The sequence below is a fragment of the Mus musculus genome, chromosome 14, assembly GCF_000001635.26.
Source record: "Mus musculus strain C57BL/6J chromosome 14, GRCm38.p6 C57BL/6J".
In the NCBI taxonomy this organism is placed as follows: domain Eukaryota; kingdom Metazoa; phylum Chordata; class Mammalia; order Rodentia; family Muridae; genus Mus; species Mus musculus.
Window position 1 is genome coordinate 47,789,210 of NC_000080.6, and position 10,735 is coordinate 47,799,944.

General features: G+C 45.6%; 1 long non-coding RNA gene across 2 annotated transcripts in view; it reads right to left on the reverse strand.

Annotated features, from left to right (window-relative positions):
* Positions 1-1,828: 1,828 nt before the first annotated feature.
* The window catches only part of Gm41148, a 14,335-nt gene continuing 5,428 nt past the window's right edge, over positions 1,829-10,735 (reverse strand). For both annotated transcript variants that reach the window (XR_874596.2, XR_874597.2), the window contains exons 2-3: positions 6,637-6,879; positions 1,829-2,024 (exon numbers count right to left, since the gene is read on the reverse strand). This is a non-coding gene — a long non-coding RNA (predicted gene, 41148). The remainder of the gene's footprint in view (positions 2,025-6,636; positions 6,880-10,735) is intronic.

Sequence of the window (10,735 nt, forward strand, 5' to 3'; positions counted from 1 at the left end):
CAGGGTCTAACTTCTTGAATAGGTAAGCCACTGGCCTTTTTCAAAGTCCTAAAGTCTGAGTAAGGATTCCTCTGGAGACCCCTGATCTCTCTTCCACATAAAGAGTGAAAGGCTTGGTTAGGTCAGACAAAGGCTGGCCATCAGTAGGGCCTTTTTTATTTCTCTAAAGGCTTTCTGGTGATCTGGGGTCCACACAAACACTTCCCTTTCCTTGGTTAGGGGTACAACGGGCAGCTAAGGTCGCCAACCCAGGTATCTAGAGTCTGTAGAAGCCAGCGGTACCCAAGAATTTTCTTACTTGCCTTGGTGTAATTATAGTTTTTTTCTGGCTTCTTTTAGCCACTGTTTTCCACCTCGAAGGGTGTATCTCAAATAGATAACTTGAGTCTGACACAGCTGAGCCTTTTTAGCTGAGGCTCGGTCTTCTGTTGCCCTGGTTTCCTGTCTAGATCCTGTCTTTTCTTTCTCTCCTACCACTGTAGCCAAGTTTCTAGTCAAATTTCTTTGTCTATGATCCCTCCTGTTTTCTCTTTTTTTCTGCCTCTCGCCTCTCTCTCTCTCTCTCTCTCTCTCTCTCTCTCTCTCTCTCTCTCTCTCTCTCTCTCTCTCTCTCCCTCTCCTCTCGTCATATGCCTTCTCTGCCTCTTACTTACTGGTTCTACTTTAAATATTTCTCATTTGGGGTATCTCTTTCATCTCGGACCTCTCTAATCTCTTTTATCTCTATTTTCACTGTCATCTATCTCTCCTGAGTCTGCTGAAGCTTTGCCCTTCCTTACAGTCTAAGCTCACCTTTTACTAGACCTCTATACCCATTTGTCAGAGCCTGGTGATTAGACTCGTAGGTGCTCCTTACCTGGGACAGAAGTTTTAAGTGGATGGATGTCTCCCTCCATGGTTAGCAGCTTAGGGCGGGGCTGCCCTAGAAGAGAAAACATGTGGGGCAGGGAAGGAAAGGCAGCTCTCACAGCTGGCTGCACCAGGCCAACTGGGGTTGGGGGGGAAAGGCGGCAGAGGCAGCGACTCTAGTAGGCCCTAGGAAGCCAGGAGGGGCCGGCACGGGGCCTCTGCGGGCCTCGCCCCTCTTTCTTTTCTTGCCCATCCCGCAGGCAGTGAAATGCGTGATGGTGGTGGTGGAGCAGGCAACCTGGGGAAACCTCCATATCGGTGTTCCTCCCTGGGCCACAGTTTCCCACGTGGAGCCTGGCCAGCCGGAAGTTCTCAGTCCGGCCCTGTTGCTGCATGCGGCCAGGGACGCACGCTGAGTTGTTTTTCTTAACTATCACTGACAAATTCTGTCCTAACGTCAGTCCAAGTGCACAGTCGGCACCACACACACAGTCTGTCCCATGACAAAAACCACAAGCAAAAACAAGGCAGCAACGCAAAAATAAGACAGCAACAGAGAATAAAAGACACCAGTATCTAAGCACACTCGTTCCTCACTCTGCCAGATGTAAAACGAAGGCACAAGGTTGGACTCGAACCCACAATCTTGGAATCCTAAAACCAAGACACAAATTCACAAATCAAGACACAAATTCACAAACCAAGACACAAATTCAGTGGTGTCACACTTAGACAACAGACAACATGTAAGACACACACAAACAAATGTACCTCCAAGGGGTCTTTCAGGGTTCCTCGGTGTCAGGCAGATCTCGGTGGGACCTCCGAATGAAAGAAACTAGTGGGGAAACCCCCACTCAAATCCCGTTCAGCGTGCACCCAAGAATCACGAACAGATGACCATCTTGATGTAAAAGCATGAGGTAGTTTAATGACGGAGCTCCTGGCCGACACGTATCTCCCACAGGAGACAGAGGTGTTGACCCTGGGCTGTGTTCTAACGGTGTGTCCCTGACCCCTCTGGTTTCTTCGATCCTTCCTCCCCATCCCTCCAAAGGGATGCCTAATGTGTGGCTGTGGGACTCTGCTCCCATCAGTTGCTAGGTGAAGTCTCTCTGGTCTCTTCGATGACAATTTTGCTAGGCTCCAGTCCCAGAACATTGCAGGCAGGAAATCTGTAGGTGGACAGTTTTTGTGGCTGGGTTGGTTACAAAAGATGACCAGTTCAGATTCTGTGTCCCCCATTACTAAGAGTCTTTGCTAGGGTCACTCTCACAGGTGCCATGGAGCTGAGGGGCAGGTTTCCTATGGTAGCTGGTGATTCTCAAGGCTTCCTGTCTGCCTCTGGTAACAGCTGCTCCTGATAGCAGGGTGTCTCCCTGGAGCTGCTGACATTAGGAGCTGGAGGGGCTGCCTGTGTGTAGGAAGAGGCATCACTACCAGGATTTCTATTCAATTGGTGGCACCAGGTTTTCCTTTAGCTTCTCAGGTGATTTAACTGTGCAACTGGGTGGAGAACCCTGGTGTGCAAAGAGCCTGAGCTTTAGAATGGACACACCTGGCTTCTGTCTCCGTGGGCCTGGCTTCTGAACCTGAGATAGTGGAAACTCAACTTGTGGTGACAGGTAAGGAGGTGACATTTATAGGACTGTCTTATGAGATGCGTAACAAATTCTACATCCCCCTAGGCCCCAGGTTCCAAACTTCCCTGCCTCATCTACTTTTGGTGGATGTTTTGGGTAGTTTCATGTGGTTGGTGTTGAGGTTGTCTTTCTCAACATCCACACAATATACCCCAAACCTGGGAAGATCACATACTACTTTGTTGTTGTTGGTTTTGAGACACCAGGAAGAGATCTGGGGGTGGGGGGGCTTTTAGAAGGGTCTCTCCCAAAAAGCCAGCAGTGAGTAATCACATGCCTGGCCAGGGTTCTCTCCATGACCCTCCCAATCTCTTTCACATGACAGGGATAGTTGATATAGGGGCTTAACACTCAGTAGCCTGGGTCGCACAGGTCATCAGAAGGTAACTTGAATAGCCTAGGCATCAGCCATTCTTCTGCTTATTTATTTTTGTTTTCTTTTGAAAGGGCCCCTGCAGATGAAGGGGACAGTGCTTTGGCTCTGTTGCTCTAGAGAGTCATAAATAGCTTTGAAAAGAGTAGTGGTGTGTGTGTGTGTGTGTGTGTGTGTGTGTGTGCCTTTGTGAGGGTGTTGATCCAGGCCAGGGGGTGGGGGTGGGGGCTGTAAACATCTGGCCTGTGTCCAAGGCATAGCCCATCCTGCCTGCTTGCCCACCACCATTTTATTGAACAGAAACCAGTAGCCAGGACATATGATCATAGAGTGAAGTGCTCATATAAATAAATACAAATGTTCAATAATATTCCCAGCACCCCCTACCCGACAATGCTTATGAAATGTGTAATGTGTTCTTCAGAAACAGGGCAGTTGGATTCTAACCAGAAGTTCTGAGTGGATTCTTGGATGCTAAGAAATCCATTATGAACATTTCATTATACAGGGGTTTCTCAACTGGGCCTGATCTTGCTTCCCAGAGGGTACTTGGCAACACCTGGAGGTATTTTTAATTGCCACAACTAGGGAGGAGGCTACTGCTGTCTTATGAATAGAAACCAGAAATATTGCCAAATATTCCCAAACACCCAGGACAGCCTGTAGAACTAACGAGTACTCAGTCTGAAAAGTCAGTGGTGCTGAGCTCAGGAATGGTGAGACCTGGCACTGCCTCAGAATCTCAGAGCCTCTGCCCAAGCAAACCCGGCTCTTATCCTGCTGGAACAGCTAGCTCAACTCAGTGACAGCCCTGGTATATTGGGCACACTGGGCAGGGGATGATGGGATGGTGACAGCTATGTTCAGAACTCTATTTCCTTAGCATGTATTGCGTGTGGAGTCCGGGGCCAGGGACGTCACAAGAGTTGTCTCTCTGGATACTCGACTCACAGTCTTCCTGGGTGATGGAGATGAAGGAATGATATCTCACACAAGTGAAATGGTCCTGCTTGGGCCACACAGCCCTAAGTGTGGGAGTCCTTGTTTGTATTTCCAAAAGAGTCCAGATGACCTGTTCTAAGAACTCAGGAAGCGATAGCCACTGGGCATCACTTCCCCAAGCTGCCTTTTCTATCTCTGCCTTTGGGAACTCTGTTGTAGGAAGAAGGTCCTACCCTTGTAACTGTATAAGCCTTATCTGATTCAGGTTTTCTAGACGATGAAGATGCCAGCATTCTTTCAGAGGCATCTGCAATCTTATTTCACACTGGGTCTGGTAAGCTTATTTGGGTTTCTGAAATCCTAAGCTCAATGGGGACAATGGGTGGTAAAGTCTTGGCATTACTCTGTATAATTCCAGATGTTCCAATATGCAGGATGATGTCCCTTCTTGATACTCATGCGATAAAGAGGGGAACACTGACTGATTTTGTCTTCTATAGGAAGACAAGGACATGAGAAGACAGTCAAGGACACAGTGGGAGAGAAGACACAAGAACCCCACACAGGGACCACAGGGACAGAAGGTCACCTGGGATAATCTCTTCTGCTCCACGTTGAGTTGGAGCTCAGGGATGCTTGTGGCTGCTCAAGCCTGGTGTTCGGGAAGATGCCTCTTACTTTCATGACTCTCGAGGGTCCTTTGGTCAGCTATAGAGAGGTCTCATAAGGCACTAGGTTACCAGGCTAGACACAGCCGTGATTGGCTCAGTCATAAAGACACATTCTGAAATGTGTACTGCTGTGTGGGTATCATAGAGCATACACAAATTGAGAAGGTTTTAGCTACTAAACACAAGCTATGGTGTAAATATATGGTCTAGCTATAGTGATAATATACGGGAACAATGTGAGATTAAATCACACTGAAATGTTAAGTATCAGGACTTGCATTTGGGATATGCCTTAATTTTCCTCTTGTTGCTGTGATAAACACTAAGCAAGTTGGGGAGGAAAAGGTTTATTTAGGTAATAGTTCATAGTCCATCTTGGAGGGAAGTCAGAGCAGGAACCTGGTGGGTAATGGAGAGGCCATGTCTGTCCTGATCCATTCATGAGGGGCTGCCTAAGTCAGGGCAGACTAAACCAGTTAGACAAGTCCTCTGCCTGCAGCCTAGAGTCACAAGGGGCTCAGTAGCCAAGGCTCAGACTTGTTTTCCGCTGGCTGTCTGCTTAGAAGTCTTTTGGTGCAAGTGGGAATTTGGGCTTCAGGAAGACAAATGAAAGTAAAATCCATTCTTTAAAGCCTAGCGGGGAACAGACGCAGGCAGAACCATGATATCCATGACGCTGGTGACCATCTTGCTCCATCTCTTCTTTCTTTATTAATTTATTCTCCCAGACCCGCAGCTCCCTTCCCTTTCACAAAAATTTCCTCTGTACTGGAATGAAAAAATGATTTTTGAGATATGGAGTTACTCTCCCAGATACTCAGTCTCTGTGAGGACAGTGGCCTTAACCAGGGAAAGAGCTGCTTTTTTTTTTTTTTTTTTTTAAGCACAAAGAAGAGATGCTATGTGCTATGATGGACTTATTTATTATTTCATTTCATTTATAATTTTTCCTGCATCTTCTGTACACCCAGGAGCCATGGTTGACTTTGCTCTTTTCTCACTGAGCAGTCAGCCCATGTTCCCTCCCTGTGGCAGAGCCCCAATGCCCCTGTTGGCTCAGCGTCTCTGTCTATTCCAGTGTGAGGGGTACTTGTTGCCTCGGTCTAATTCAATCATGTGTGTGGATTCTTCTGTTCAGGGTTTGGTTTAGGTCTTGTAGTGGCCAATACACCTCAATGAGACAGTCAAGGCTTTCCTTCTTGGGTAGACAGTCTCTTTCCTGTTACCCCAATACTTAAGAGCCTAAGGCAGGAAGAACATGAATTCAAGGCCAGTCTCTGCTATATAGTTATCCACTATCACAGAACAAAACTGAATCCACTCAATAGCCTTAGAACCTCCTGTTCTCTGGAGATAGCAAATTCATCACGTATGTACTTTAGTGAATCTTCTACGTGGGTCTTCTGTTATTTAGAGCCAAATATACACCCTCATAATGTCCATGCTAAGTGGTTAGATCATCTCATTTGTTTTTTTAGCGTTTCCTATTGAGGAACTTAAAGAGTTTGAGTAACTTCCCAAATCTGAAAGCAGCATCTGAGGCTTTACAGTCAGATGCCTTCTTTCGCAGTGCCCAACAGTCAGTCGCTATGGTAAGAGCATCTACCTCTTCCCTCTACTTCTGCAACCCTACATAAGTCTCTTCCTTTTTCTGGGTCTCAGTTTTCATATGCTGTCCTGTAAAACTGACTCATGTTAATACTGTTTGATGACAATAGGGTAATCTACTTCTGGATAATAGAAGTAGAAAAAAGGAATTATTGGAACAAACTAGAAGAGTCCCAGTTAAAATCATGCCCTAGTAGAGACCGGATGGGAAGTCACTGCCTCTTTCATGGTATCCCTTAGATTCTGTGGCTGGTTCCTATGCTAACAGCTCACTGGTCACAGGAGGGACCTTGTTGGTAGCCTGAGTTTGCATTCTAAACTGCCTGACTTCTTCACTAGCATGGATGGAAACATTGAAGTCAGGTGGACGCATGTTGCAGACCCCAGTTGCCAGGAGATCAAGCATCTCAGGTTGAGTCCCCCAGAAGCAACCTTGGAATGAGATTTTGAATGTAATTTATCTGGAGACAATCCACGTGCTAACTGGCAGTGGGATGAGGAGGTCAGGGAAGGGTATGAAGCATCGAAGGGCTGCTATAGAATGAGTCACCTGTGAATGACTGCTGTCTAATTCTGCTGGGGAATTCCAGAAGATAATCCAGGCCATGCACCTCGGAGTTGTCCTATTGGGGGGCAAGGGAGCAAGGTTGACAGCAACTGGCATAGAGGGAAGGTGGCATTTCCAAGATCTCCTTGCTTGTCCTGTCAGTTGTATGAGCACAGTGAGTCATGAGAATCCAAAGGCTTAGAAGCTGCCAGTCAGAGGGCTGGCATTGTAGGGACACCTGTATGGCTGCATTAAAAAAAAAAAAACAAAACAAAAACAAAAACTTTCAGAGACTTGAGAAGCTAAGCAGCCCCAGATGACTGACAGCCATCATAGGGCCTTGGGAGCCATGCCCATAGGAGCATGCACTGTATCTAGTGCAGACCCACAGAAGGACCCTTCAGAGGCACTAGAAACGGAGGCCTGCCCCCCTTGTTGACAGTGTAGGTTTGCAGACCTGCAGAGCCTGGTAACCAACTCTATGCCACCTTAGAGAGGGGACTAGAAACATAGTTTTGATTCCTTTCCCTCTATTAAATGTTTTTTCCCCCCAAATACCAGAGCTGGGTGGTGGTGGTGCATACCTTTAATCCTGGCACTTGGGAGGCAGAGGCAGGTAGATCTCTGAGCTCAAGACCAGCCTGGTCTACAACGAAGTCCAGGATAGCCAAGGCTACATAGAGAAACTCTGTGTAAAAAAACCCAAACCAAACCAACTAAGCCACCAACCAACCAACCCACATGCACATAGATCTGTCAATAAACTTTTGAAAATCAAGTTTGTTTTTATAGTCTACATATATTATTGGAAAACTAGAAATGCTATGGCTGCGGTGTGGAACTCGATTTTTTTTTTTTTTTTTGAGACAGGGTTACACTATGTAACCCTGTTGGTCTGGAACTCACCATGTAAACCAGACTGGCCTTGAACACACAGAGATCAGCCTGCCTCTGTGTTGGGAACCAACAATCAGAGTGGCTGTGACTGTTTTCATGAATTCCCCCAGTACGAAGCTGTAGGGTAGGTCATTAGATTCCTGCCCATCCCTTCTACACCTCTTTCTTAGCTGTACCCAGTACTGCGCCAGCTGCACATGGTCTTATGTCATGTTGGAAGACACAGGAGGGTGGAAACTCAACTGAGGGTCTCCATCTTTGGCCCTGTGGGGAAGTCGTCATCCACACTGGGGAAAAATGTTTTGCTGAAGAGACAGCTTTGGTGTCTCCCACATTCCTAACAGTAAGCTCAGTAAACACATAGGCTCATGTGATTAAACTTGTGTGGAACTTTTTGGTTTGTCACAGGTGCTGTATTCCTAACTGTCAGGAGAACAGATATTCATTTATGTCTCTACAGGTGTCTTGGTCATCGTTCTATAGCTGTGAGGAGGCACCATGCCCATGGCAGCTCTTATGAAAGAAAGTATTCAACTGGGGGCTTGCTTATAGTTTCAGAGGATTAGTCCATTATCACCATGGCAGGGAGAATCTAGTCTAAATCATGCCACATAATTAGTTACCTCTCCTTAGGTTCATGCATCTGTCTCCTCAGAGTTGGGGGCAACTCTCCTGTTCCTATTTCCCAGAATCCTTTCTCTCTCTGCCAGATGTCTCTCCTTTTAATCCTGCCTCAGCTCATTGGCCATAGGCTTTTTAATGACAGGTGATGCTTCCACACAATATATAAAGAGTCTCTATACATGCACCTACTAATCCTTCTAATCCTTTCACATAGTGCCACTCAACATTCAAATATATGCACCTGTGGGGACATTCCTAGTCAAACCACTGCAACAAGAAAAGTTCATGCAACACTTGGAAGTCATGTAATTCATATCTGTCCTGTGCTGAAGCTTTTCCCTCAATACAGTTAATGCCCAAGGGCTTTGAGGGGACAAATGAAGTCATGGTGTCATGGTAAAGAAGGGGTCTTGCAGTTAGTCTTCTATCCTTTGAACCCTGGCTGAGAGATTCACTGTATGCATAGCTTTTGGTAAGTAATGCTCCCTGCCCAAGTTTTCTTATATACAGACAAGTCTAATAATATTTTCCCACATGGGGTTATAAGGATTAAATAGTAAAATAAATATAAATATATATAAGAGTAAGTATTAGATAGATAGAATTTATCTCTGTGTATCTATGTAATCAAACAGCACATGCTCTATCATGGTGGCACTCACTTCATAGTTTAGAATGTTAGTCCATCTCTTCCTTAATGTGGATTCTTATAATAATGTGGTCATAGCTGCTTTCAAGAGTGTTTCAATACATCAGGGTGGGGTCTTTTGGCCTCCTCTATGTTCAATGCGAAGGTTCAATATGGATACAAAAATTTAAACCCCACCCTCTCAAAGGAATCATTTTAAAACTTGTGTTGATCTTGTTTTGTTTCCTGAAATTATAGGGGGTGGTTTTTTGTTTTGCAGGACTTGCCTTTAACTATGAGGATTGAGATATCATCTTTAAGCCAGTGGGCCCAGCATGTCTTCTGGAAGGCTCGGAGACGCCCCAGGAGAAATGGCTTTCTGAACGCATTTCAGGGAGAATTATTTCCTCTTGTGATGTCTATCATCAACATCCTGTCCATGCCTTGGCTGTGATTTGGATTGTTTGCCTTCTGTTCAACAAGGCCTTGGCCACACATACTGCAGAAACTGGAAATGAGTACTTTATTGTCACAAAAATAGAGCTTCTTTTCTTTTTTTTTTAAATTTAAATTTAAGTGTACTAGTGTGTCTTTGGCTTACAGAGGCCAAGAGAGTGTGTGGATTTCCTGGGTCTAGAGTTACAGGTGGTTGTGAGCTGCCTGATGTGGGTGCTGGGAACCAGTTGTGGATTCTTTGCAAATGCAGTAAATGCTTTGAATTGTAGAATCATCTTGGAAGCCCCAATATTCACCAGTAGCTCCCTCCCTCTCCCCATAGCCCTGCACATTTCCTGCTATGCTCTTTTCTTTTTATGTTAGGTTTTGTTTTGTTTTGTTTTGTTTTGTTTTGTTTTGTTTTGTTTTGTTTTGTTTTGTTTTGTTTTGTTTTTGTTTTTGAGACAGGGTTTCTCTGTATAGCCCTGGCTGTCTTGGAACTCACTCTGTAGACCAGGCTGGCCTTGAACTCAGAAATCCACCTGCCTCTGCCTCCCAAGTGCTGGGATTAAAGGGGTGCACCAACACCACCCGGCTTTATGTTACTTTTTATTCTCTGCCATGGCTGAACAGATGGCTGGCTAGCCCCTTCCCTTCCCTATCTCAAACACCTCACCCCAAGTAGCCAGTAGTGGCGAGTTCCACAGTGTAGAATTGTCGCTGCCTGCGGCCTCCATTGCCCTCAAAGTTGTGTGTTTCTGCTGCTATGAACACAGTTATAACCCCCAAAGGTACAGATTCTCACCAGGACTCTTATCTTCAACCTCTTCCCCACGCTCTTATGAACCTGCTCTGAAGAAGCTATACTAGGTTCAAATGGGTATCTAGTCTCCTTGACCAAAGCTGGAGGTTGCAAAAACCAGTCACTTCCATGATTTGAATGATGGCCCTTTCCAGTTGTGCCTGCTGTGGGAAGGCTGGTAGACACTCCTGCAGGCCAGCTCTGTCAACATGCTTAGGGACAATGCTCTGTGAGGTGCCTTACCCAGACAGGTTAAGTGCTTTGATTCAAGTTTCAAAGTTCAAAGACATCTTTCACTGATTTCCTTTATGTTGTTTGTGCTGTGGGCTTGTGAGGTGGTGTGTGTGTGTGTGTGTGTGTGTATTCATAAGATAAAAAAAAATCTTACTTTTTTTTTAACTTGCTGGGAGAAATATATTGCTGTGCTTAAGATTTGCTTATTCATTCAATAAATATTTATTAAGTTCTTATTGGGTGTCAGGCAGTATGCCAGGGCATTCTTCCAATGAGCACCAAGTCTGTTAAACAAACACGGTTTATTGTCCCCTGGAGTCGTAGAATGAGGCCCTGGGTCAGTTGCTGTATGCACAAAACATACCATATTGTATTGTGGGGGTTCCTGGAACCAGACACTGGTCTCAGTCACCAAAGAGCCCCACTGTTTCTAGTCCCCTGCTATGTCTTGATCCAAGATAGTCCATACTGGAGGCCTTTTG